Raw genomic sequence first — 26,926 nt, forward strand, 5'->3', positions numbered from 1 at the left:
TTAGTGATCCAGTCAAGACGTGGGCAGCCACAAAATGTTTGGGTGGTTTTGAGGTATGAAGTGTCTCTGGAATGCAACCTCTAAATAAAAATTCCATTCATTTGCAGGTATTGGTAGCTAGGGTGTTGTTGATGGAATCTATGCTTTACCATTCAGGAGTATTTCCAGCATCTTGTCTTTGAAAAGTAGCTGACGGTGTGTTGGTTGATGTAAGAAGGAAAAGGTTGGCAACCCATTTCACCCACAAAATAGGGACTTTCCTGTTGTAGGCAATGATGTTGTAGCAGCACATTCATTCATTCATACAAAATAGCAAGACAGTGCACAACGAAATAGGCAAATATAATAAAACATAAAATGCCATGAAAACAATATAGGGGAGGGTTTCAGTGAAATATAATGCAATGTGTAATTACCATCAACTGCATATTTACTTTGGGTGGGTGGGAGCGAAGGTACAATGTTTGACATGCCAGAATCTTATTACGCACTTTTACATTGATACCTTGGCTTCCTTCTGCCTGCGTAGTGTTCCTTGCCTGTTTTAAGAGGATGTCACCGTATATACCATGCCAACAGATTGCAGTCCAACTTGCAGGGGGGGGGGGACAAACCGTGGCACAGTGACAGCTGCAAGGTAGCTGAGTTGTGGTTACTTCACATGCCATGTTCACCACACCATTCCAATGTCAGGAAACATGAGAATGGGCATGACTTGTGGAGCACTGTCATCTGAAGATAAAATAGCAGCTCCTTAATGAGGTGTAATCGCTATGTAAAGTTGAAAAGAACTTCAAAAGTACTGGATTATGTATTGGGAAATTTAACCTTATTGCTATACGTACCACCACTTTAGATATGCTCCTTAATGTATTGATAAAGTTATTATTATTATTATTTGAAGGCACTGTAATTATTTGTATTCAAAGCATATCCATCCATTCTATCCCATTATATTCCACCTTTCTTACGTCATGAAACCCAAAGTGGCATAAATGAGGACTCCCCTCTAGACAGTGTCTAAACCCTGACTTACCTTCAGCCACTTAGTGATCTCATGTGCTCAAACTACACACTATGATTCTAGAAGTTGCTTATTGTTCTTTAAAATATATTTATATATATATATGACCAACCACTGCCTTGTCAATCTTACCTGGTGATCTGGTTTTATTGTTTCAACAAACCTTCTAAATTGAGTTATTTATCCCAATTGGCATCTGTATTGAATTTGAACTGCTATATATACAATTGTTTTAACTGGTTCTGTTTAACTGTTTTATATAGGTTTTTATTACATTTTAGATCGCTTCAGTGTGCCTCATGGGAAGTGAATAATAATAACAATAACAACAACAACAACAATAATAGTTACAATGATGTCATTTAATATTTAGAAGATGTTTATGTGGGCCACGTTTCAACGAAAGGCATGTATCAAAGGGAGGTAAACTGCAAAATGAACTCTACAGGGGGAGTATAATTACTTTATACTCAACAGGCCTCTGACAGAGACATTGAACATCCTTTAGTGAATGCCATAGATGTTTCCTGACATTTTATGCAGGGGAAGAGTCCTTTGGAATAACAAGCCTTCTGCGGAAAATGGTCTGCATGTTGTCTATTTCTAGCCTGAACCTAGGGACCAGTGGCATTTCCAACTCCAGACATCCTTTGTGGATGTCATAGCATGCTCAGTGACAGGCAAATGTATTTCTGGAAGCTGGTTCTGTAATATTGATGACTTTAAATACAGCAGTGAAGTGGGTGGTTTGCAATGGGAAGTTTGTGAAATAAATATGTATCAGCTGCTCCTGTGAAATCTCTTCATGATCTCGGATGGGTTTTGGATTATGCTTTCAAGAGTTCTTTTCAAGCAGATGTGGCTTTTGTTGTTGTTATGGGTTGTTATGGCTTTTAAAAAACAACAACCCACCTGTATGTGCGTTGAAGCTTTTCACAGAAAAGCCATCAGCAGTAGTACATTTTGTTTTGTATAAAAAGGCTATAGAGCCAAATGGGAAATCTGAACTTCAAAAATGACTTCATTTTCGCTTATGCCCTTGTATGATGGAAAGTACTGATAGACTTCCTTATTATGATCTGGTGTGTACTCATTGAAGATGAGGGCAGGACATCAAAGTAAAATGTGTTGGCCCTTTTTTAAAAAAAAAATTGCTTTAATACCAACTGTATAAATATTGAGTCAAGTGGTAGCAAATCACATCTTCACAACTCTCAAACAAAGGCTGATGTAAGAAATAAATGTTTCCATTGCAGACTAAAGCATAGCAGCAAAATATCCAGTTTTAAAATGTTGTGCTTGGATTGTTTCCAAATCGTTGCTTTCCTCACACCCTGTCCTCCCTGGAAACTGACTAGAGGTGATGCTGCTACCAGGACTCTCTTAAAAAAATTATTGATGCCTTGTTGATATCAGGACTTTCCTGGGCTGCTCCAAAGTGGTATAATAGACGTACTGGATTAGACAAATAGTAGCTTCCAAAAAGAGAACTGTTTGGGTGGTTCTCCGCGCAGTGTGTGTGATTCACTCCAAACTGGGTGATGTGATAGTGCCAAATAGAAACTCCTGGCAGATCTTAGCAGCTGATCACGCAGTAGCAGGAAATTGATGGGTTGTCTTAGGAAATGAATTCTTTTGATAGCCAAGATGTGAAGCTGAGATATGGCTTCAGGACTGGTCAGAACCACACTCATACCTTACTTCCGAAGGTAGGCGAGTGAGAGACATTGTTCTTGCATTATGCCCTATATCAGTCAGGTTTTCAGTGTCTATAGGAGCAGTTTTTGACCACTGCAAGCTACGACATATATTCTCCCTTTGCCCCAGGATTCCTTGCAAGCACACTGATTATCCAGTACATTCTGTGTTCCAATAGTTCTTTTCTTTTCTTTTCTTTTCTTTTCTTTTCTTTTCATTTCGTTTCTGTTTCTGTTTCTGTTTCTTTTCTTTTAAAAATGCCTAGCTTCACTGACATCAGGCATGGTGGCTCAACCCCAGTTTCTAAGGAAGCAGTTTGCTGTGCAAGCTGTCACTTATCAATGGCTGTCAGAAACCATTCTGGCGCCTCTCCTTTTTATGTGTTGTGGTATAAGCCAGTTGACCCCTCTTGCAGTAATGACATTTAAATATAAAAATTCTGGAGGAGAAAAAGCAAAAGGTTTTTCTTGGGGGGGGGGGCGCCCTCCACCGTTTGATCATAGTAAAAGTGACAAATTGCTTCTCTTAAGCTTCATTGCTCAAGATGATTTACAAGACCTTCACAATCAGTTTTAAGGAGCTACCTACACTGCGGTAATGCTTTTGGAGATAGATAGCATTAGCAACAACAACAAAAATACCCACCTTGTTAGTATACTTGAATACATGTTGTAAAATACAGTTTTGTTTATGGAATGTGTCACTTGAATTTTAAATTAACCTGAACTTGCACTCTTATAAATAAATATAAATTTATGTGTGCACTGTAAAAGATCGTTTTGGCATTTGATAATTGTCACCCAGATTATGTGGCAAAGCTAGTAAAACTGGGGCCTGCAAAGCACTGTTTGCTATTTGGTTAACAAATTCTTTGAGTCATGCTTCTCTATTCATTTCTGTAGGAATCTAATGCTTCCATGTTTTAATATAATTTCACTTATTAATTCAACCCTGCGTGTGCATGTTATCAGCTAACAGCCATTATCTTTTAAATATTTTTACATAAGTTTATATCACTAACGCTTTTGCCGGGATGCTAAAAATAATTATATACCATTTTGCATAATTATATACATGTGTTTTTACTGTAGCGCAAGAACATAATTTCCTTAGTAATGCCTTAAGCATAATGAGATGTCTATCAGCTTATTATATAAGCTTCTCGCACCATGACAAGTGTGCTTTGGCTGCCTCCATTATAACTATGTGTATGTGCAGATGTGGCAGGATGGGATCATCACTGTGGTCACCCAGTGATCCTAGGCTGGGAGGAAGACATTGTTTGGCAATTGCATGACCGAGTTACTTGGAGTACCTTGGCCATGGAGGGCCAAACATGCAACCCCCACCTCCACTCTTTCCTGCTCTGGATCAGGAACAGGAAACAGACCCTTGGCTGGAGTCTGAGGAAAGCACCCATAATTCCTTGGTCACATGGAAACCAAATTGGAAGGGGCTTGGCAAATGCAATTTGAGGCTTGGCTGCCAAAATCAGCCCCAGTTGTGGATCACTGGACATATTAATATTGTCCTGGCATGTATGAAACACTAAACCATGGTTTGGTAATAAACACACCAGGTGGAATGACTCACTGGAAAGCCTTCAGCTTGTGTACTCACCCCCCCCCCCACACACCTCTTTGCTCCTCCTTTCACATGGGCAGAAGGAGGACATTTTGGCTGCTTATTATCTATGAAACAGAGATTGTGGTTTATAATGAATTCTGACCAGTTTCTAAGCAGGCCTACTTCAAACTCTGGGCTCTGAAACCGGCTTTTTAAAACTGTGATCCAGCCATGTTTCTGCAAAACTGGAAGTAGCTAGCCATGAGGAGAGCCAGTGTGGTGTAGTGGTTAAGATCGGTAGTCTTGTAATCTGGTGAACCAGGTTTGCTTCTCCGCTCCTCCACATGCAGCTGCTGGGTGACCTTGGGCTAGTCATACTTCTCTGAAGTCTCTCAGCCCCACTCACCTCACAGAGTGTTTGTTGTGGGGGAGGAAGGGAAAGGAGAATGTTAGCCGCTTTGAGACTCCTTCGGGTAGTGATAAAGCGGGATATCAAATCTAAACTCTTCTTCTTCTTCTGATCGCGCACTAAATAGTGAGTGCTTGGGCCCAAGGCACAATAAGTAATCTTAAAATGTTTTTGACACTTAAGAGTACAACTAGCCTGGATGCAAGGCCATGGGGCAAGAGGCTTCTGCATGTAACTGAATGCTGGGTTTGGACAGAAGGAAGTCTTGGCGTGTGTGTGTGTGTGCTGTTTCAGTAGATTTGAGTTCCAAGCACTGACCCATCTTAGTCAGTGTTAGAAACTCAGATATAAGCTGGGTGCCACATGGCTCCTTAAACCAAGGTTGCAGTCACCAGAACACAATATCTAGTTGCCATTTTGGGGCCAGACGGCTCTAAAGTCTCTCCCCCCCCCCCCAAAAAAAAATGATGGGCTGGCTGTCAGTTAAACATCTGGCTATTTCAGAGGAACACCTTGAGCTAGGTTATGAGCTTTGAGAACTTAAAGAAGAAACGTGACTTGATGCAGGGACAGGCCACATATATTTTGGCCTATTCCAACCTCTTTTTCTCAATGGGGACACAGGCCATTCCTGACGTAAGGATATTCCTCACAACGGTGAGCAGGGCAGAGGGGTGGGGGAAGTGAAGACAAGTGACGACAATTAGCTATAACGTCGTTCCTTGCTCCTGCTCGGGTTGTACAGAAAAAGAATGTTGGTTTCTGAAATTCATTCCAGTTGTGCAGATAAAATATAATGGGTAGAATTCTCCAGGATGGGGTATTAGTGTGAAAACGGTCCAGATCCAAGGATCCCCAGATGGTGCAGGTGTCAGGCAGCACCCTGGCGCCCAGGTATCTTCACTTGGTTGCAAGTGACTGGTAGCCAGTTGCAAAATGCTCCTGGCGCCTGATCTTAGTTACTGAAATATTTACAGTGGTGTAAACAAAAATTGCCCTTTTCCCTTATGAGGTATCCAAGAACCCATATAGAGTCCTTACATAGGTTCCCTATTGGTAGGAGAAGATAACAGAGGCCAACCAGAGAATATTGAGAAGCAAAGCAGCTAGTAAGCTTGATCTTTATTGATCTGTTGCAACAGGATGCTCCCCTCACCCGCAGGAGAGGAGGAACCCCCCAAAATGGTGCACAAGGCCTTATAAAGACTTTTGAAATTGCCACCCTGTAGATCAAGACCACCCCCAGAAACATCATACATACATCACAGAAGGGATGTAACCTAAGACCACCCCTCAGATACATCACACCAACATCACAGAAAAAGCGGTCTAAACAGAAATTTGAATGTTGTTTTTCTCCTGTTGTTGTTTATCTCCTGTCTGGCAGGTTACTTGATTGGATTGCCTGGGGAGCCTGGTCATTCTTTTGTAATGATAAATACTTAGTTCCTGGGCCAGGTCACAGGCTCACACCCTATTCATACCTTAAATGTGCCCTTAAGACAGGATTTGTGAGGAAAGAGACAATGGGGAGGTTTCCCACTTTGTCCTTGCAGAGAAAACATTGGCTCAGTTTCAGAATCAAAATGGTTCCAGGTTGGTCTTCCTGTGCTGATCTATGTACGTGCTTGGTTGGTACACTTATGAACATTTAACATATATCTAAGACCTCAAAATTCTATTACAATAGTAGGCTGCATTGCAGAGCTGCCATAATCTGTGTTGGCAAAAGCCCTCTCAACCTGCAGTAGGGTAAAACAGTGAGCTGCTCTGCAGGGTTTTTGTATATCATGCTCTGCAGGGTTTTTGTATATCATGCTCAGCCCAACCTTCACCATACATAGATAGCACTGCAGGGTTGTTATAAGCTACTCTTGTATCTTTAGCCTAACCTGTATTGCAACAACGTTGTTGCATGTAAGTGATTCAGCCTGGACCTTCCCTATTCAGTGTGAACTATGCAACAGGATTGCAATAGGTTACTCCCAGCCAAGTCCCTGTCACCTTAAGATATTAATATTGAGCATTTTCTAAAACAAACTTAACAGCTGTAGGCAACGTTTGAAATCCTCCAGGCTTATTTTGCATCTGGCTACCAGCCACTTGCGAACAAGTGAAGTTGCCCGGGTGCCAGGGTGGCACCTGAGGTCTCCACCACCTGGAGGTGTATTCCTGGGGATCCTTAGATCTTGACTGTTTCCACACTCTAGCAACACATCCTCTAGGATTCTATCTGTTATATTTTATCTGCACTATCATAATGAGTTTCAGGAACCAAAACGTCGTATTGAAAAATAGGGCTTTTGAGCCATCTGGCCCCCAAATGGCAACAAGGCATTCTGTTTCGGCCTGTAATCTTGATTTAAGGAGCCATTTGGTGCCCAGCTTATATATCTTGAGTTTCCAACACTGCAAAAAAATAGTTATAAGATGGTATTATGAGCCACAAGTATATCTAGTGGAATTGATTGGCCTGTCTGAATAATGTAAACCCTCTTCAACAATAGGTCTCAAAGCAATCTCCTTTCGTTCCAGCAGTGTTGCTCTTTGAAGGTCAAACTTAGGAGATCTCTGACCTCTCAAAGATTTTCCAAATTTACAAGCAAATCTGGGATATGCCACTGGGAAGGATGGGAGTTGTTGTTCGCCCTCTGCAGCTTTTCAATGGCAGCCAGAAGTCTGAAGGTGCTATTTGTTGTTTAGAGGGAAGCATATGTTATTACCTACGAACCTGTATGTTTTGACTTACCGGCATACATGCAACAGTGTCAAGGGGGTGGTTTCCTTTGGGAAATGAGGGAGGGGGAGGGGGAGCAGTAAACCTTTCCTTGCTCGGTGCCACAGATCTGAATTGGAGGATTAACTGTTTAAGATGCTGATCAAAGCAAAGCAAAACATGAACTTATGTGCACTCTTGCTTTGCTGCTCCTAATGAAATTATGCTTAAAATTCCAAAAAAAGTCATATTTATTCTCAGTTTTTAAAAACCCACATCCCATAGTGTTATTTTTTGCAGGGAGGGGTCTTGCTGCAGCTAAAACGGACTCTTAGCACCCTTTCCCAACTTCTAAATGGCTTAATAAAACACTTTCCCTCCTTATTAAGTCCTATTAAGATAATCAGCTGGCAGATGGAACCATTGTTCTTTGTAATAGTCATGTAGCATTATGTTTGTCCTAGACTCAGATTTTTGTGTGTGAACCAGTTGTTCTGTTGTACTATTTGAAATATGTACAGCGGTAGTAAAAGTTCCCTAAGCACAACATGTCCACTGAGCCTTATCAGACGTAGAAAGGTTAAATGGCAGATCTCCACGGAACAGTTCTTGAATTCTTGATTCTGATGTTTTTGTGGTTTCACAAAATGAATGGCGCGGTTCCCCAAGGAAAACAAACAACAGCAACGCTTGCACCTAAATAAACACTCACCTGTCTTAATACTTTGTGCAATTATGGAGTGAGGGAATTATTCACTTAAAGGTAAAGGTAAAGGTACCCCTGCCCGTACGGGCCAGTCTTGACAGACTCTGGGGTTGTGCGCCCATCTCACTTAAGAGGCCAGGGGCCAGCGCTGTCCGGAGACACTTCCGGGTCACGTGGCCAGCGTGACATCGCTGCTCTGGCGAGCCAGAGCCGCACACGGAAACGCCGTTTACCTTCCCGCTGGTAAGCGGTCCCTATTTATCTACTTGCACCCGGAGGTGCTTTCGAACTGCTAGGTTGGCAGGCGCTGGGACCGAGCAGCGGGAGCGCACCCCGCTGCAGGGATTCGAACCGCCGACCTTTCGATCGGCAAGTCCTAGGCGCTGAGGCTTTAACCCACAGCGCCACCTGCGTCCCAATTATTCACTTACTGTTCCATAATGGTATCATGAGCCTCTGGTCTCATTGGTTTCTCTTTCAGAATATGTGCCAAAAAATAAAAATGGTTCCAACCTAAAACTCACCGAGAGGTTGTGCGTGTGTGTTTTACTCTTGCTGCCATCTAGTTTTAATATTTCATTGTTAGGCATCTAATTTTCCCAGGCACCAGTGAGCAGCTGAAACTGCTGAACAAATTGCTTGCACTAAGACAGGCATCAGTTTGGCTGTATAAATCTTGTGCCATCAGGGTGCCTAGCATACACCATCCTGATTCCCTTTCTTCCCAAAGATTAAGTGTCCCTTCTGTAAGAGGCTAGTTCTCTCTCTCTCTCTCTCTCTCTCTCTCTCTCTCTCTCTCTCATTTACCACCTACTAACAGAGCCTGCTGAGCCTCAAGCCTGACTGTGACTGTTCTCTTGCCTATGCAAATGTTGAGAAATCGTTCTTCTTCTGACAAAATATATAATTATTTTCTCAGGTTCCATTGACGATTATTAGGGTAAATTGAAGCTCATTTGGTGGCTGGGCCATTTCAGTGGGCCATTTCAGGTCCCAGCATTGTGTGGCTGATGCTTTGCGCTGGGGGATTTAGATGGCAATTGAAGATTTTGAAGAAAAAAGGATTTCCTAGGAAAATTTATAAGGTGAGGCTAGCCAGCTTAATACAGCTGCTTGAAACCCAATGAAGGTTCAACGTTTTTAAAAGCAGATAGCAAGAATATGTAATAACCAGTTGTTAACAACTTCCAGATGTTTTGTTTCGTAAATATTTTATTTTTCAAAATGGAGGAATTAATTTTTTTAAAAAAAAATCATGGGGTTATTTGAAACAGGTTTGCTAAGTACTTGAAGGGATAAAGAACAATGTTTGTTTGTTTGTTTGTTTATACTCCCCCTGTCTCACTGCCATCGATAACAACAACAACAACTTTTACCAAGGAGAGAGCAGGCACAGGGCATAACTGAAAGCTGTGCAGGATTTCTGATGCACAGAGAGAGCTCAGGGTGGAGAGGAGCTTCTACATTCTCTGTCTTGAAGTATGTGGTGTGTATGCAGAATGAGTAATCCCTTTTGCAAGCAGGAAACGCTTCGTGGTCAATAGAAAAGGCAGGTTTGCACACACAGGGCGCATTCAGACATGGGAAATATATTGTGATAGTTTTCCTGATTATCCTACTAGTGCTACTGTCCCACTTTCTAATTTCCTTTCGCACCACGGTGCCTCTTGCGTTATGCAACAGTGTCTTTTTGACCAATATATTAGCATGTTGTGCTAAACTTCATTCACACCAGTTGGCATGGTGTGACACAACAACAAACATCATTAAACAATGTTGCTAAAGGTAAAGGTAAAGGGACCCCCTGACCATTAGGTCCAGTCTGGGGTTGCGCGCTCATCTCACTTTGTTGGCCGAGGGAGCTGGCATACAGCTTCCAGGTCATGTGGCCAGCATGACTAAGCCACTTCTGGCGAACCAGAACAGCGCACGGAAATGCCGTTTACCTTCCTCCTGGAGCGGTACCTATTTATCTACTTGCACTTTTACGTGCTTTTGAACTGCTAGGTTGGCAGGAGCAAAGACTGAGCAACGGGAGCTCACCCCGTCGCGGGGATTCGAACTGCCAACCTTCTGATTGGCAAGTCCTAGGCTCAGAGGTTTAACTCATAGCACCACCCACGTCCCAGACAATGTTGCTACTCCCCTACTATTTCTGCACATGCATGCTTCTGTCCCCCCATGATAGCGTCAGGAAATCACTTTATATGCCAACATACCACCCCAAATCTCTTCACAGTATTCTCACAATTTTCTGGGCTCATGGGGTTCCAAATGGATTTTGCTGGAAGCAGTTAATATGGAAATGAATGCTAAACTTCCACTACTTTCTGCTAAAGTCCTGAAAGCTACTTCTTTGTCGCATGAGAGCTCAACTATAATGTGGAAATTGATAGTTAAAGAAACTCTGGGGAACAGAATACACTGCTGAGCATACACTGAGAATACGCTAGCCCCTTTCTGTGCGCATGCAAGATGCATAGATAATATTAAAGATAAAAGTCTCTCTCTAGGGGTAGACTAGATTGCCAGCAATGGTAGAAAGCCCTTCTAAATCACCTAGCAATTATGACAATGGTGGACAATGTGTGTGTGAAGTGGGGATTTCTAGTACGAAGAGGCAATGAAATATACGTACTCCATGTTGAAACAGTAAGAACTAGTCAGAGGAAATGGCTAAAGTGAATTGAGGGAGGAGGAAATGAGATCACAGTAATTCATATATAATATACAACTTGATGGCTTGAAAGACAGTTAGTGTTGACTTTAAGAGTGTGTGTGTGTGTGTGTGTGTGTGTGTGTGTGTTTTCTAAGGATATGAATGAAAGTAAGATGTTGCCTGATTATGTTGCAATGGTGTTCACTGGTTAACAAGTCTTCCTGAACAAATTTGAAAGCTGACTTTACTCAAAGTGAATTTGAGTCTAGGATGGTAGAAGTTGTTTTTTCTCTCTCTTATCTGTGTGTCTGGTCTATGCTTTTCGCTGTGTTTCTCACTCTTGTCCAGCTACTGTTGCAAATACCATGCAGTTTTGTTTGCACACAAAAAAAGGACTGTGGAATCTGACGCCAGAAGCAAATGCCACTGGTATCTGAACTACCAGATTGTTTCATGTCTCGTTTTAATTGATGTTGGAGACAGAACATGGAGCGCAAAGGAGAATACACAATTTCATTTACCTCTATCAGTGTTTTTCTGGGTGGTTGATTGGAAAATGTCATAGGTTCTAGACAGGGTGGTGATGACTTTTCAATAAAGGGGAAGGATTGCAAGGGCTGGGCAAGATGGAAGAAGTTTCTCATTGTGCTTCTGTGTTACTCTATGTATTATTAGTGCTGAGAATTATAGAGTAAAATAGGTCCTTGCCTGAAACTGGTTTTCAGTAGAATAGCAGAATTTGAGGCACGAGAAAGTTGTCATTACTTGCATTTTTACAACATAATGTCTTGTCAAACTTTTAGGTTCGATTAATCTTGATAAATACATCTTGTTCCCCCGAGGAAAGCTGACAGAAATTATTATTTTTTGTTAGTAGTGATGGCAAGATGTTCCATTCTTAGTATTTTTACCTATATTCTTGCTAAGTGAGTGACGTTATAGAAATAAGTGAAGTTATCCGTATCTTGTTGTTTTCTATATACTGTATATCTATAAATGCACGTCCTCACATTAAAGTGTAACTTCAATAGAATCAGTTGCTGTAGATACCATTATAATGCATTTTCTTCTCAAAGTTCTTTGGATATAAGCCAAGGAGATTATAATAACACTGAAGTAATGAAACAATTAAATAGCCACATATAAGACTATACAAAGCAATACAGGACGTCATAAAATCAACAGCTGCAATTCAGTTCAAAGCCTTGTGGCACAGGAAGGTCTTGTGTATAAAAAGGCCAATGACACAAATACAGTGGTACCTCTGGTTGCGAATTAACTTGCACAAGGGTGTAGATTAGACAGAGAGACTGTGACTGGGCCTAAGGCTACTCAGGGAGCTGGCTGAGTGGAGATTCGAATCCTTGTCTCCCACATTGACTCCCATTAACATCCTAGCCAATGCTCAAGTACAGTGGTAACTCTGGTTACGAACTTAATTCGTCTGGAGGTCTGTTCTTAAGCTGAAACCGTTCTTATCCTGAGGCGAGCTTTCGCTAATGGGGCTTGCTGCTGTGCACACGCCTCTGGTGTGTGATTTCCGTTCGCATCCTGGGGCAAAGTTCGCAACCAGGAGCAGCTACTTCCAGGTTAGCGGAGCTCATAACCTGAAGCGTTCGTAACCAGAGGTACTACTGTATGTGTGTTTTTTCTGCCTAGACACTGAGGTCCTGTGCCAAGGGCCTTCTGGCAGGGCTTGACAAAATATAAAATACATAAATAAATGCAAAAACCATAAAACATTAACATTAAAGCAAAAATAACTGACATTCCAGTATAACAATCAGTCCAAAAACTTTCAACCGAAACACATTAGATCTTAAAAAAAAAAACAGGCATGTGTTGAGCTGACACCTAGGAGTGATTTATGACAGGGGCAACTGAATCTTTGTGGGAAGGGAATTCCTCATCCAGGTTTCCATAACAGAGAAAGTTCTTCTTCTTGTTATTGTACCACAAACTATAGGTCTCAGTGGAACTATGAGCAGGGCTTATCCTTGAGATCTTAAGGCATGGGCTAGCTGGCAATACAGGAAGAGGTCCTTCAGAGCACAAACAATTTAGGGTGTGCACACACATGCACGCGCGTTTATTTGGCTCTTGATATATAATATAATTAATAATATAATATAATATAATAATATAATAATTTTCTTTCCTTTATTGGCAGATCTGTCCAGAGCTACAGTTTTTGACTCCTGTGAGACCTGAAGGAAAAAATGGTTACATCAGTCTACCTTCCTTATTTTTAGAGCATTTTATGGTATTTGAAGAAAACCTGAGGTTGAGTCTCTTCCCAGTACTAAAGTTCAGAGATTGTTATATGACTCACTGCAGGTAAGAAATTGTTTTAATTTGTTTGCTTTTTGAGGAGTGTTTATGCAGTATGTGGATAAATAATGTTATATTTATTTTTTTAAAAAAAAAAATATTTCCAATATGTAATTTTTAAATAGCCCTTGGAATGGCAAACTAGTTCTGGCATTTCTTACGTGTTTCCATTAATGATACCCCCCGCCCCCCCGAACTCTCTTGAGCTATGTTTCAGAGTTAGCACTTATTGCTTGCCTTACTTTATTTTATGGGGAGAAATTGGAATCATTGGTGATCCTATCTTCTATTAATAATTTCTCTAAACCACTGTTAAAGCTATCTAAGATAGTGGGCATCTTGTTGTAGTGAATTTCATTGTGTGAAGGGGTATGACTGTTTTCCGACCTTAAAGCTCTTCCTTGTGTTGTCATACACAATATAGACACTTGTAGTGTATATGTGACAGTAGGTTTCTTTGATGGCTTCCTTCTTGGAATGTCAGGGAGCCCCCTGATGTCTTGGTATACTGTAAATACTTTATCAGTAGTAGCTAAATTGACCGTTGTTGATTTGATGATCATGCACATGAGCGGGGGAGTGTGTATAATAAGGTGGCAACAGATTGACCTGTGACTCTCTAGATCAGCGGTTCTCAACCTGTGGGTCCCCTGATGCTGTTGGACTACAACTCCCATCATCCCTGAGCTCTGGCCTTTCTAGCTAGGGGTGATGGGAGTTGTAGTTCAACAACATCTGGAGGCCCACAGGTTGAGAAAGGCTACTCTGGATCATTCTCATGCCATTAATTTATTTACTCAAATTTCCCTATGTCGTTTGTTTGTTTACTCAATTTATACCACGCCCTTCCTCCCAGTGGAGCCGTTTTCATATTGGGGTGCAAGGTTTTCCCTAGGCAAATATTTGAGGCACACTTCATTCTTGTGCAAAGGCCATGTGGAATATATGATAACTATTTGCATGCACTCACACACCTGTATGTCTCAGAGAGTAGTTTTCCCCCCTTGCTGCTATGTCCCATTGGTCCTATTAACACTGTAGGCAACATGCAGTCCCATGGGCCATACCCAGCTGTGTGGTTGTCAGGACCTTTTGCCCTGAAAGAATGAGATTGCAGTGGAGCTGCCACACAACAGTTGGCCGCGTAGAGATGTACAAGCAGTGGCAAGGGTCTTGACAGGCTCATGGGGGATTGGCACCTTGTTCTGCCTATCCCAATTGCCCATTTTCATGTTTCACGACACTGGTTGCAGAATGGTGTCTAAGGTTCTTCTAGCTATTAGGTTGCTGCCGTTTTTACTTTCATCCCTAATTAATCCATTGATAGTCCATAAACCAACTCTTTCGAGGAATGACAACTGTAGCCATGGAGAACAACAAGAAACAGCCACCGCCATAAGAATAAAATGACGCTTGACAAAAAAAAAAGTTAAGTGAATTTGGCATTCGTGATTGTTAATGAGAAAGTGTATTCTGTCATGAAGCACATAACCAGCTGCATATGAAGGACTTTTTTGTGTTAGTATAGATAGTGCAGCACAGGTTTAAGCTTCCCCTTAGGAATAATTTGATGACAACATCTGCCTGCAATTTGCAGGCACCTGACAAGCAAAACCGAAGAGAAAATTTAATTATGGAAGCTAGATTCATACAATGTGGTTAAATGCAGAGAGCGTGGTTTAACAGTCCTTACTTAGAGGACTATGTGACCAGAATACTGAGTCAGAGATTGCCTGACTATGTTTTCAATACTTAAAACATTGACTTTATTTCTATAACCGCAATTAGGTGCTAATTGTAGAGAATTTTAAGTTTTACTCTGGGTCTTCGGGAGCATGAGAACCTCAAAAGAATACTGTGAAAGGCTTAACTAGGCCATAGGAGTCTCAGATTCAAATCCCTGGCCAGCTATCAAGCTGACCTTGGTCCAATCACTATGTCTCCACCGAAAACTACCGCACAGGTTGGCTATGAAGATAAAAACCATTCACCTTCCATTGAGGTGGAGGAAACCCTTCATCATCCTTTGAGCTTGTTGGAGGAAACATGGGATAGAAATGTAATTTAATTTAATTTTAAAAATAAGTTCGATTAGTGGTGGTGGTGAAGACCTAGAGAAAGGCTTCTGAGGAGGATCGCAAGCTGAACTTGACAGCACAGCCCCAAGACAAGTCACTACCTGACAACTGATTGCACTTTGTAGGTTAGTAAACTATGGTTGAGCATTCATGAGCACTTTGCCCCCCCCCCCAAATTTATTGATTCTGCTGTGTGAGTAGGGAAGCAAACTAGATTGAACCCAGACTCTTGAGTTTGTTTTCCTCCAAACAAACCACAAGTTGACACCAATTTCTGTTATATGTGCAACTCTAATTTCTCTTACTCATTATGGCATGACCAGTATAAAACTTGTTTTGGGAAAACGCAAACAGCCAAGAGAGGCACCTGCATATGACATAGTTTTCTTTTTGGCTCCTTTCATATAAATATGAAATATTTTGATTCTCTTAGTTATCGCCTTTTGAAGTCTTCGGAGGGTATTTTTGTGCCTCAGGAGTCTTGGCATCTGATCCCATTGATGGACCCTGTGTGCAAATCATTTCAAGTCCTGCAGGTTTCCACAATATTGATACCTACTAGGAGAAATAGAATCATAATATTGTCAAATGCAATTAACCTTAAAAACTCCTTGAAATCTACAGGATTGTGTTGTTCCATTCATTAATCTGAATTCCCTGTTAAAGGACGAGTCTGACTTTGATTAAAACTCCCAGCTTTGTTTTTAGAAGCTCTCCTTGAAAACAGGAGCCAAATTCTCAAGGTTATTTTATCAAATATTTTGAACACTCCTATATTTAAATGAATTATTTTAACACTTAGAATAGTATTTTAATCTGCACTCAATAAAACACCCGTTAGCTTCTGAAAAATTGCTTGGCATTTGATGGGAGGGGAGTGCAGCCTTTTACCGCTGTTGAGAAAAGAACACATTAAAGATGCATTCGGATCCCAACGGGTATTGATAAAATACTTCACCTGGGAACTGTTGATGGGATTAGCTGGGAGGAGGGGAGGGAGGTGCTTCGACAAAGGCACTTTGAGAAAGAGCCGAGCATCATCAAAGAGTATTGCAGCTTTTTTCAATTAGAAATTATTAGTCAACATAAATCTCTTAACTTTTTGGAAGTGCTTTAACAGCATGCATGTTGTAATCCTCTTTTCGCCCCCTAGCAACATCTCATTTTAAAGGTTTTACATTTCTGTTTCACAGATACTGGTACATAAGTCTTCATATATTTATAGTAAGTTATTATGCCAGGACCAACTAATGGAGTGCTTTCTTTTTCTAATTATGGGGAAGGAATGGGTCCCGGGGGATGCAGGCTAGATTGCCAGTAGCAGCGGCAGAATGAAAACTCAATAGGCAAATAAAACATGCTCATAGTGCGATGGGTTGGGCACTGCAGAATTGGCAGGAAAATACCACCAGTCTGTTGTTTTAGCTTCATCTTAGTTAGCAGAAGGGTCATTCCATATCAAGTGATCCAATTTTTTTATCTCATGTCATCCAATTTTCTTAATATTTTATACACTAGCTGAATGATCCAAATCCAAGTTTAAAATCTAAAATTATTATTATTTATTTCATCCTGTTTTTAGGAGTTAGGAGGGGTTGAAATTTCAAAAAAAGGGGGGGAGGGGAGAGAGAATTTTGGCCTACACAAGAACCTTCAGCCCAGAATTGAGATATTTCAAAACTAAAAATACCAAGCTCTTCAGAACTTTACAGGTTTCAATATGATATGTTGCACGATCGGCTTACTTTAAAATTTAAAGATAAGCTGCAAAATGTAACATTTTAAGAAGGGATTAAAAAATTAATATGATTTAAAAATTCAAAAAAAATGTATTGATCATTTAATATTTCTGTTATTTCATCTTGGGATCTTAATGGATTCACATTATTTAAAAAAAATCATTTTGTACATACATGTCTCCCTTATTGGGTTCTGTTTAGGATAAATGGTTCTTGTTGGAGTAAAATGTAACAGAATAAACAAGACTTCAAACTATAATATCAATTACCTAGAATGTGAAAAAAGGTTGGGGGAAGGACAACATGTTATATTTTGATGCTATACTGTTCTGAAAGTCAGTAATACCATAAGGTGTTCACTTCACCCAATAAAAGTCTGCTTCTGAATCAAAGTTACCAACTTGGTCTGGGGTCTCACTGCTTTCTCTTGGAAGTGTGTAGGTGTTTTTTGTCCAACAGCTAAAGAATGCCGAACAATATAGCCATGTTGGTCAGTACAGTGGTACCTCGGGTTACATACGCTTCAGGTTACAGACGCTTCAGGTTACAGACTCCGCTAACCCAGAAATAGTGCTTCAGGTTAAGAACTTTGCTTCAGGATGAGAACAGAAATTGTGCTCCGGCGGCACCGCAGCAGCGGGAGGCCACATTACCTAAGTGGTGCTTCAGGTTAAGAACAGTTTCAGGTTAAGAACGGACCTCCGGAATGAATTAAGTACTTAACCCGAGGTACCACTGTATAGGACGGAATATCCCCACAGCTATTTTTTTTTTGTGGGGGGGGGGAATATATTGTAAGAGAACTTTTTATATAAGATCCCATAAACTTAGTTTGTACTTCTGTGTCTCAAATAACTTAAACTTGGTTCTTTGCAAATTAATGAACTCCTGGAAAAATTAATCTCTGCAATCTTGGAACCCTTCATTAACTTTCTTGGTGCAAATTATTCTGCCGCTGTCTGTACAGATTAAAACCGAAATGTCTGAAGGGGGAATAAAGAAAGTAATTAATGAAACGGAAAGATCACCTTCCTATTAGCCTAAAGTAGGGCTGATAACATTTCATATTCTTGGATGTTAGTATCAATATTCCAAGAGCTAGAATCAGATATTACACTGCTAAACCTACTTGGAACTAAGGAAATATTTCAAGTTTCTTTTCTGCTGGGGATTTCAGAATCCATGCATATGAAACAGAGATGTGTGAAACTGTTGATACATTGTCAGAGTTTCCTGTAGAGCAGAGGCTTCCAAACTTATTTGTCTTACTGCGCCCCTTTCAGAAATAAATAAGTAAAATAAATAAATAGTCAGAGCCCCCCCCCCCCCGGAAATCTACCTTTTCTAAGCGAACAAACAGAAAGATGCTGTGACAAATTTGTGTTCTTTTATCTATCTATATTTCTACCTATATCCTACGACATAGTAAAGAAAGATGTTGTAAATAGGCAGTCAAACTGCAATCCACTTCCCGGGCCTGGGTGAAGTCGAAAAGGGTTCAGTCGAGCCCGGGGAAAACCCCTCACCTCCAGCATGACTGCTGGATCCAGGGGAGGTGTTGTCACCATCCCGCAACAGCGCCCAACCTGGCGTTAAGTAAATAATAATAATAATAATAATAATAATAATAATAATAATAATAATAATAATAATAATAATTTTATTATTTACACCCTACCCATCTGGCTGGGTTTCCCCCACTCTGGGTGGCTCCCAACAGAATATTAAACACACAATAAAACATCAAACATTAAAAACTTCCTTCAACAGGGTTGCCTTCAGATGTTTTCTAAAAGTCAGATAATTGTTTATTTCCTTGACATCTGGTGGGAGGGCGTTCTACAGGGTGGGCGCCACTACTAAGAAGGGCGCCCTCTGCCTGGTTCTCTGTAACCTCACTTCTCGCAGGGAGGGAACCGCCAGAAAGACCTCGGAGCTGGACCTCAGCGTCCGGGCTGAACGATTGGGGTGGAGACGCACCTTCAGGTATACTGCGCCGAGGCCGTTTAGGGCTTTAAAGGTCAGTTGCAACACTTTGAATTGTGCTCGGAAACGTACTGGGAGCCAATGTAGGTCTTTCAGTACTGGTGTTATGTGGTCTTGGCAGCCTCTCCCAGTCACCAGTCTAGCTGCTGCATTCTGGATTAGTTGTAGTTTCCAGGTCACCTTCAAAGGTAGCCCCATGCAGAACACATTTCAGTAGTCCAAGCGGGACATAACCAGAGCATGGACCACTCTGGCGAGACAGTCTGCGGGCAGGTAGGGTCTCAAGCAGCGTACCAGGTGGAGCTGGTACACAGAACTGACCTGTGCCTCCATGGACAGTTATGAGTCACAACAGATGAAACACTTACGGACTGTTTTTCAAAATTTCCTTTTCTTCTTTATGCTTCAACCACCACCTTATTTTTATTCAGTGCTCCCTCCCATTGTACCCCAGGCCACTGTACGGCCCCCTGGGGGCAGTATCACCCAATTTAGGAAACCCTGCTATAGAGCTTTCTGAGGCTTGAATTAGAACTTTCCTGGATTTCCATAAAAAAGCCTGTAGAACCCAGAAAACACTTTCTGGGCCGATTCAAGGGTTTGAAAAAGTTTGGACTTCTGGTCTTCACTGCCCTTTCCTGATCTTCCTCTTTCCCCCTGTTGTCAGCGTGGAAGCAGCAGTGAGGAATGGAGAGGTGAAAATGGATAATAACAATAACAATAACAACAACAACAACAACAACAACAACAACAACAACAACAATAATAATAATAATAATAATAATAATGCTTTTCTTCTCTCCTTACATCCTCTACCCCAGGGGTCAGCAAACCTTTTCAGCAGGGGGCCGGTCCACTGTCCCTCAGACCTTGTGGGGGGCTGGACTATATTTTGAAAAAAAAATAAAAATGAACGAATTCCTGTGCCCCACAAATAACCTAGAGATGCATTTTTAATAAAAGGACACATTCTACTCATGTAAAAACACGCTGATTCCTGGACCATCTGTGGGCTGGATTTAGAAGGCGTTTGGGCTGGATCCAGCCCCCGGGCCTTAGTTTGCCTACCTATGCTCTACCCCCATTCCTCAGCTGCTGAGATGCTGTGAACTGTGGTAGCTGTAATTCTTTCAGTAGCTCCTGTGGATTATATGCTTTGCCTGTACGTGGAGAACTTGGGAGGTAAGCAAGAGGTTAAGCCAATAAGAGACTAGTAAATCACACTATGTCTTGAGATCAAGAAGAGCTACTGCTGGTCTGTGTACTGTAGACAATCCTGAGCTAGATGGACCAGTGGTTTGAGTTTGTATAAGGCAGCTTCCTTTATTTTGTTCCTTCGTTTTCTTACCCACCTTTGTCATAAGGACCCAGGCTGAGTTGCAACCAGAGAATCTACAACAAAGAAAACCAAATCATTGACAGGGATAAATGTGGTCTAGGAATAAGGGCCAAGGCTCATGTGTCCAGGGACCAATGACAAGAAGCTGAAGATTGTAGTAGGGAACTGATAAGTTGTAACAACAAGTTCCCACCCACCTAATTTTAAAGCCAAGGCAGGTCATGTCTCTATTCCTGTTGGAATGTCTAGTATGCAAGTGGGTGTTTTGTTTATGTCTTTCTCTGAAGACATCAGAGCCCTTCCCAGACACCAACAGTACTGTCTCTCCCACAGGGCCAAGATATACATCTCCTGCTCTCTACTTGCCATTCCTCGTCTCAGAGGCGTAGGAAAGTCAGGTGGTACCTGGTGCAGAAAATTTCTTGTCAAACACACATTGATATTTTTTTTTGCCTGCAAAAATGGTTTTATGTTATTTCATATTTTCTTACAAAGGAAATAACAACAACAACAACAACAATAATAATAATAACAATACTACTACTACTACTACTAATAATAATAATAATAATAATAATTTATTTATATCCCGCCCTTCCCGGCCAAAGTTAGGCTTAGGGTGGCTAACATCAGATACATAACATTGGTATAAAATCAAACAATAATTAAATTACCTCCTAAAAACATGCCAAAATCAAATTAAAGTCTAATCAGATGGCTTTCTGCAGGGTTAGGGTTAGGAACAGTAAGTGCTCCACTGAATTGAAATTTCAGCCTTCACGACATAGGAAAACGGCCAAGTAAACAGCTATTTTTGTAGAGGAGGGTCAAGATATTAAGTGGTATGCATGAAATTTCATATATAGCTATATAATCCCTAGTGTGGTAAGATAAGACCTTTGGAGCAGGCATTTTTTTAAAAAAACATTATGAACCGCCCTTGATAATTTGTCACCCCTCCCACCATGATGGTACCTGGGGAGGCCCACCCCCTCCCTTCCTACGCCCCTGCCTCCTGTTTCATGACATGCAGGTCACTGAAATACCAAGCTGGCCTGCGTTCCCTACACCAGTGCTTCCCAAACTTGGTTCTCCCGCTGTTTTTGGACTACGACACCTATCATCCCTAGCTAGCAAGACCAGTGGTCAGGGATTATGGGAGTTGTAGTCCAAAAACAGCTGGAAACCCAACTTTGAGAAACACTGCTCTACAATAACAAACATGTTCCTATGTTCAGAATCTTTGTCCATATCTAGACCTCTTGATTTTGTGTGGGGATAGAATTTAGGCTTGAACATTCGTTGTGAACATACACTTTGACTTGTTTTATGATACTTCCATCACTGAATATATTTTATTGCGTTGTGTTTTAATTTTTTGCCTCCCATTGTTGAAACTATGTGTGGGGATCAAGTGGATATGAATACCTGATGGGTGGAACTGTACCCTGAAAATATGTACCATGTTTTATTTAAAAGGAAACTGACCGATACAAATTGGCAAATGGTGGTCAAGTAAGAGCATATGGTCTAGAAGGGCTTCCACTTTGGAGACTGCACCTTCCTTTGCAGGGGAGGTCCCTTAAAAATGCTATTTTTGCACTGCTAGGTTTCTGTGTTGCCCAGAGAGACATTGAAACTGTGCAGATTTGCTTCTTCATTCTCAGTGCTTCTCCAGAAGAAAATGAGAAGTTATGTAGGCCAGTAGTAAAATAAAAAGAATGGGTACAGTATATCAATCTGGAGGGGGAAACTGCGACTTAGGAGATGAGAGGACATCAGCTAGTTTTGGTAAGTTCTCCTAATGTGTTCGCCAAGTAATGGAATCTACCAGAATTATACTGGTTGGTGGTTTTATTTTACTTTCTTAAAGAGATAGAATTGAAGCATTTACACACAGCTTAATTTGGCATGCCTGCTTTTTCTTCAACGTTTTCTTTGTTTATGCCTGTTGAGCTTTAAATTCTCAGGATGTTGAATGTTTATCTGTAGTGTTTCAATTTTTCCCCCAATTGAGAGAATGTATCCTTAACATAAGTGATTCAGCTTAATGCTTTTCAGTATATTATTTAATGGGCACAAACAAAAGTTATACAGGTTTTTTGTTTCGTTTTGTTTTTGCCGACAATGTTTGTAGCTTAGTCCCAGAAGTGTTTTGTGGAGGTGTTTTCTGCTTCCGTGTGAGCATATCTATTTAGAATATTGATATCTCTGATAAAGTCAAGGAGGGTTTCTTTGTTAGGAATTTTATATATATATATATATATATATATATATATATATATATATATATATATAGTCCTGCTCTGGGTAGTGCAAATAGCGCTTTAATATGCTTCTCTCTCCTCAGAAAGATTTTGCATTTTGGTTAAGAGTGAGAGAGAACCGAGGAGCCATAAATTAAACAAATAATTGTCCTCCTGAAATAATGGATTTTCTTTCTTTTTTTAAGCATGGGATTTCAGCCACATTCATGTGACTGAAAGGTTGCAGCTGAATCTAGTATTATAACTGCACATTTGTACTGATTTAATTGCAGGGTGCAAGTACATCATTATCCTTGAAAGCACCCAATGATACCCTGACTTTTTTTTTAATATATCACATAAAGAATCTCTTCACAGTAACGGCCATTAAGTCATTGGCAGTATGATGACAAGATTGCAGGGTTCAATTTCCTTTCCCTTCTTCCAAAAAGAAAAAAAAGGGTAGGAGGAGGAGGAAGCGAGACTGGTGCACATGTGACCCATGAATCAGACAATGGCATGTGTTCCAAGATAAGAATAGAAAAGCTTTGCACACTTTTTATGTATATTCATTGTTTGACAATGTAATGTGTATAGCAGTCAATGTGGAAACTGAGAAAACCGCTAATATGCCGCAAACATTTAAACTCCCTAATTAAAAGGCTCCCGTGAACCCAAAGTGTTCACCCACAAATGAGGCGGTGGCTGTGCCTCTGTATGATTCACCGCTTTCTCCTTCCTTCAGATCAGCTTGTGCCTGGGACAGGTAAATTCTGCCGCATTGCTTTGTCTACTATGATTGGATCATTCAATCATTCCCGGTGCAGAATTATCTGCTATCAGAGGAGTTCACCATTGCACACAGCATGGGAATGACTGTAGTAAATTGGAGAGTAAAGCTGTCCTGGCAGCTCGTGTGTGTGTGTGTGTGTGTGTGTGTGTGTGTGTGACACCACTCACCAGTAAGGTTCCCATGGCAGCCATTTTTGAGCTCAGAGTATATCCCTGACATAACCTCTGCCTAGCCCTTTAGTTGCCAAAGACTGTTAAATCAGGCAAAGGTCTTTTTACAACACAACCAGCTCCACTGTGGAGTAGGAGGGAGAGTCTAGCACAGGGTTAGGCAACCTAAGGCCTGGGGGCTGGATGCGGCCCAATCGCCTTCTAAATCCGGCCCATGAATGGTCCGGGAATCAGTATGTTTTTACATGAGTAGAATGTGCCCTTTGATTTAAAATGCATCTCTGACTTATTTGTGGGGCCTGTCTGGTGTTTTTACATGAGTAGAATGTGTGCTTTTATTTAAAATGCATCTCTGGGTTGTTTGTGGGGCATAGGAATTCGTTCATTTTCCCCCCCAAAATATTGTCCGCCCCACCACATGGTCTGACGGACAGTGGACCGGCCCACGGCTGAAAAAGGTTGCTGACCCCTGGTCTAGCACAGACTATGGGTCTTGTTGGCCTGTATGAGGTCTCAGTTGGATTTAGCAACTTGAGATCCTATAGCTACCATAGAGAGCTTCAGGTAGCAAAGTTCACTTGGATCTGTCTAAGGTCCCATTTTTGTCTGCCCTCTGCGGAAGAGAGCATTTGACTGGACTTTATCTGCTTGTCTGGCCTTACCTGACACAATTTGCCCTTGCTTACACTGAAAAAACTCCACCGGCCTTGACATGACTTCACCAGATACTATTTGCTTCCTCTGCAATCCTCAAGTGCCCACAAGACAGGATACCCTTACTAGGTTATTGTAAGGGTTGCTGAGAGAATCTTTTTTGCAAAATTATTTGGACAATCAAAGCACCGGGTGTTACAGTTCTTCACTCAGTTCCATCTATTTCCTTCACTGAATACCTATAATTAACATTTCATTTATTAGTCCACCTCTATTCCAAGCTTCAGCCAGGTAATACTGTGGTAGCTTTAAAACAATCTTTTTTTAATGGTAATTCATTTATAAATCATTTGCAGCTTGCTTCTTCCAGCCAGCTAGGATTCTTGGAGCAGCTTACCACCAAAAAAAAAAATGGTGACTATCTCATCACGGAGGCATCAAAAATAAAGTGCACTCTCAAAGGATCTCTGAGCACCCTCAAGCTTATTATGGTCAGGGAACTTGGACTTCAGTTTTTCTTTTAGCAAACCAAATGGTCATATTTCACAATATTTGCAATCCGCTTCTAAAGAATGTTCTCTTCTTTTAGTTCTCAAAAATCAGCAACTCTAGAAATAAACAGTGATTCTTGCTCAGCTGCCTCTGATTCACTCACTGTAGTTCGCTGTGTCATCTAGATAAACTGCTGCTAGCCTTAACTATGTTAGTGGAAGCAATCCAGTTTGTTTACAAAGCTGGCTGCCTTCCCCCAACCATAGGTAAGATTAACTGAAGATTAGGGATGACAAAAATGTTAGAGAAGTGGTTAATTGAAAAAAAATAAAGTGGAAACTTCTTTGATCCAGCAGGCAGCATTGTAATTCCAGTTTTAGGCAACAATTCCATTTCAGGCGAGGGGAGTATATGAAACACATGCAACCGATATTAGGTAAACTAATTCAAACTGTAAATAACAAAGATTTTCCAGCTACGACTAGAGAAAGTTCTCTGTGTGGCCCTCTGCCATATCATCTTCAACAAAGGGAATCTTGTCCTGTGGTCTCAACAAGTAACGTTTGTATTTTATACCAGTGGTTTGATACCTTATGGCACAAAAAATACAACAGCAAAATCATATCACTATCTGCTTAGGAGTAAGTTCCATTAAGTTCAAAGGTCCTTACTCCCAAGTAATCATTTTGGACTGCAGCCTTGGTGTAAGAACTGGCATAGCACAGTAGCAAAGAGTTTGCACTACCAACCAATAAAGTCACTAGTTTGATCTCACCTTGATTATGAACTCAATAGATAGCTTTAATATTGAACCACCTTGTTGTGTTATGGTAAAGAATTCAAGAAGGTAATGTCCTATATAAATGTAAAGAAATTGCCATGCACAATTAAAAATTAGGCTGATTTACTTGGCCAGTAAAATCTCTATCTCATACTGTATGAACTATCTAAATCTGCTGGTAATTGATCTCCTGGTAATTGAAGATTTACTTAACTTATTGAAAATAGAAACCAGAACCCACATTTCTGAGAGCTAAATTAAACTGTATTGGGTATGTGAATATAACAATATATTAAGCTGTCATAATTCAAATGGAAGCCACATTCATTAAAAAACACCGCTCACTCCCATTAGTTTAAGGAAGCAAATAGTTTAATGATTTATATCAAATCATATAATTGATTTAGTTCTGCAGTTGGTGTTGGGCAAGATGGTGTAGTGCTTTCCGGTACTACTATTATAGTTTTATTGTTTCCCATTTCATTCACTGCTTCTAAGACAAACGTTTTCATTATCTTTCCAATCTCCCTTCACAGAGAAGACTTCTATGATGGCAGTGTAGTTATAAGTTTAGAATTAATTATGCATCAACTAACAATTTGCAGAGCCGATATCTCTATTCGCTTAGGACCAAAATTAACTTTTCTTAAGATGTCTTCCTATTATATTTCATCTGAATGCTGCAGCTTAGTAACTAAAACTAGTAATTGTTGAACTTATTTGCCTCAAGGCAACTCCTGATGCTGTCAAGGACTCTTAAAAATGCATGTAATGAGATAAGAGCATTGCACATATGGCCATAAATACTGCATGGTTTTCCTTTAAAAAACAAAGCAAAAAACTTTCCACATAAAGCAACGAATGAATCTTCAGGCAGTATCTGAGTAAGAACTTTGCACATCTGACTTGCAGGATCGCAGCTTTATGTGCTTGGTGGCCGACCAGCATGCAATTGCACAAATTGCACAAATGCACACAAGGCAGAATGCTTAAGAGCTTTAGAAGGCTCCCGCAAGATCTCACAGGAGCCTCCCAGAGCTCAGTAAGTAAGATGGAAAACATGTGGGAGTTCTGGCTATACGTGATTTCAGCTTTTTGAACAATTCCTGGAGCCTAACTATGGAACCCAAGTCAACTGTAGTGCCATTTTTGTCATCAGCACAAATCTGTAAATTGATTAAAGCCTCAACTATGAAAGTCATCAGGGGTTCTGATATGGTCATCAGTTGTTGCTGTGTATCTCAGCGCTTCGATTTTATATATTTATTTCACTTGTATAATATTTTTATAATAAATAAATCCAAAACTATGTACGTTGGGAACTTAGCTCTTGAAACCTTAGGCTTTGCCAAATAATAAATTCATAATGCAGTAAGAGATCATAGCTTATAGAATAATATATTTTTTGATATGCACTTTTGTTTTAGTAGCTGCTGCAGCTTTTTTAAATTTCTAGACTGCCCTTTGCCCAAGGATGACAAGGTGGTTTATAATATAAAAACACAAAAATACATAACATAGTAACAAATAAGAACAATA

At 40.6% G+C, this 26,926-nt stretch overlaps 1 protein-coding gene across 2 annotated transcripts in view; it reads left to right on the forward strand.

Moving 5' to 3' along the window:
- The window catches only part of PLXNB2 (plexin B2), a 330,952-nt gene that overhangs the window by 81,749 nt on the left and 222,277 nt on the right, over nucleotides 1-26,926 (forward strand). For both annotated transcript variants that reach the window (XM_083698890.1, XM_083698891.1), the window contains exon 2: nucleotides 12,949-13,115. The gene's annotated coding sequence lies outside the window, so the exon portion shown is untranslated. The remainder of the gene's footprint in view (nucleotides 1-12,948; nucleotides 13,116-26,926) is intronic.

The sequence above is a fragment of the Podarcis gaigeae genome, assembly GCF_964106915.1.
Source record: "Podarcis gaigeae genome assembly, chromosome: 10".
Classification (NCBI taxonomy): Eukaryota; Metazoa; Chordata; class Lepidosauria; order Squamata; family Lacertidae; genus Podarcis; species Podarcis gaigeae.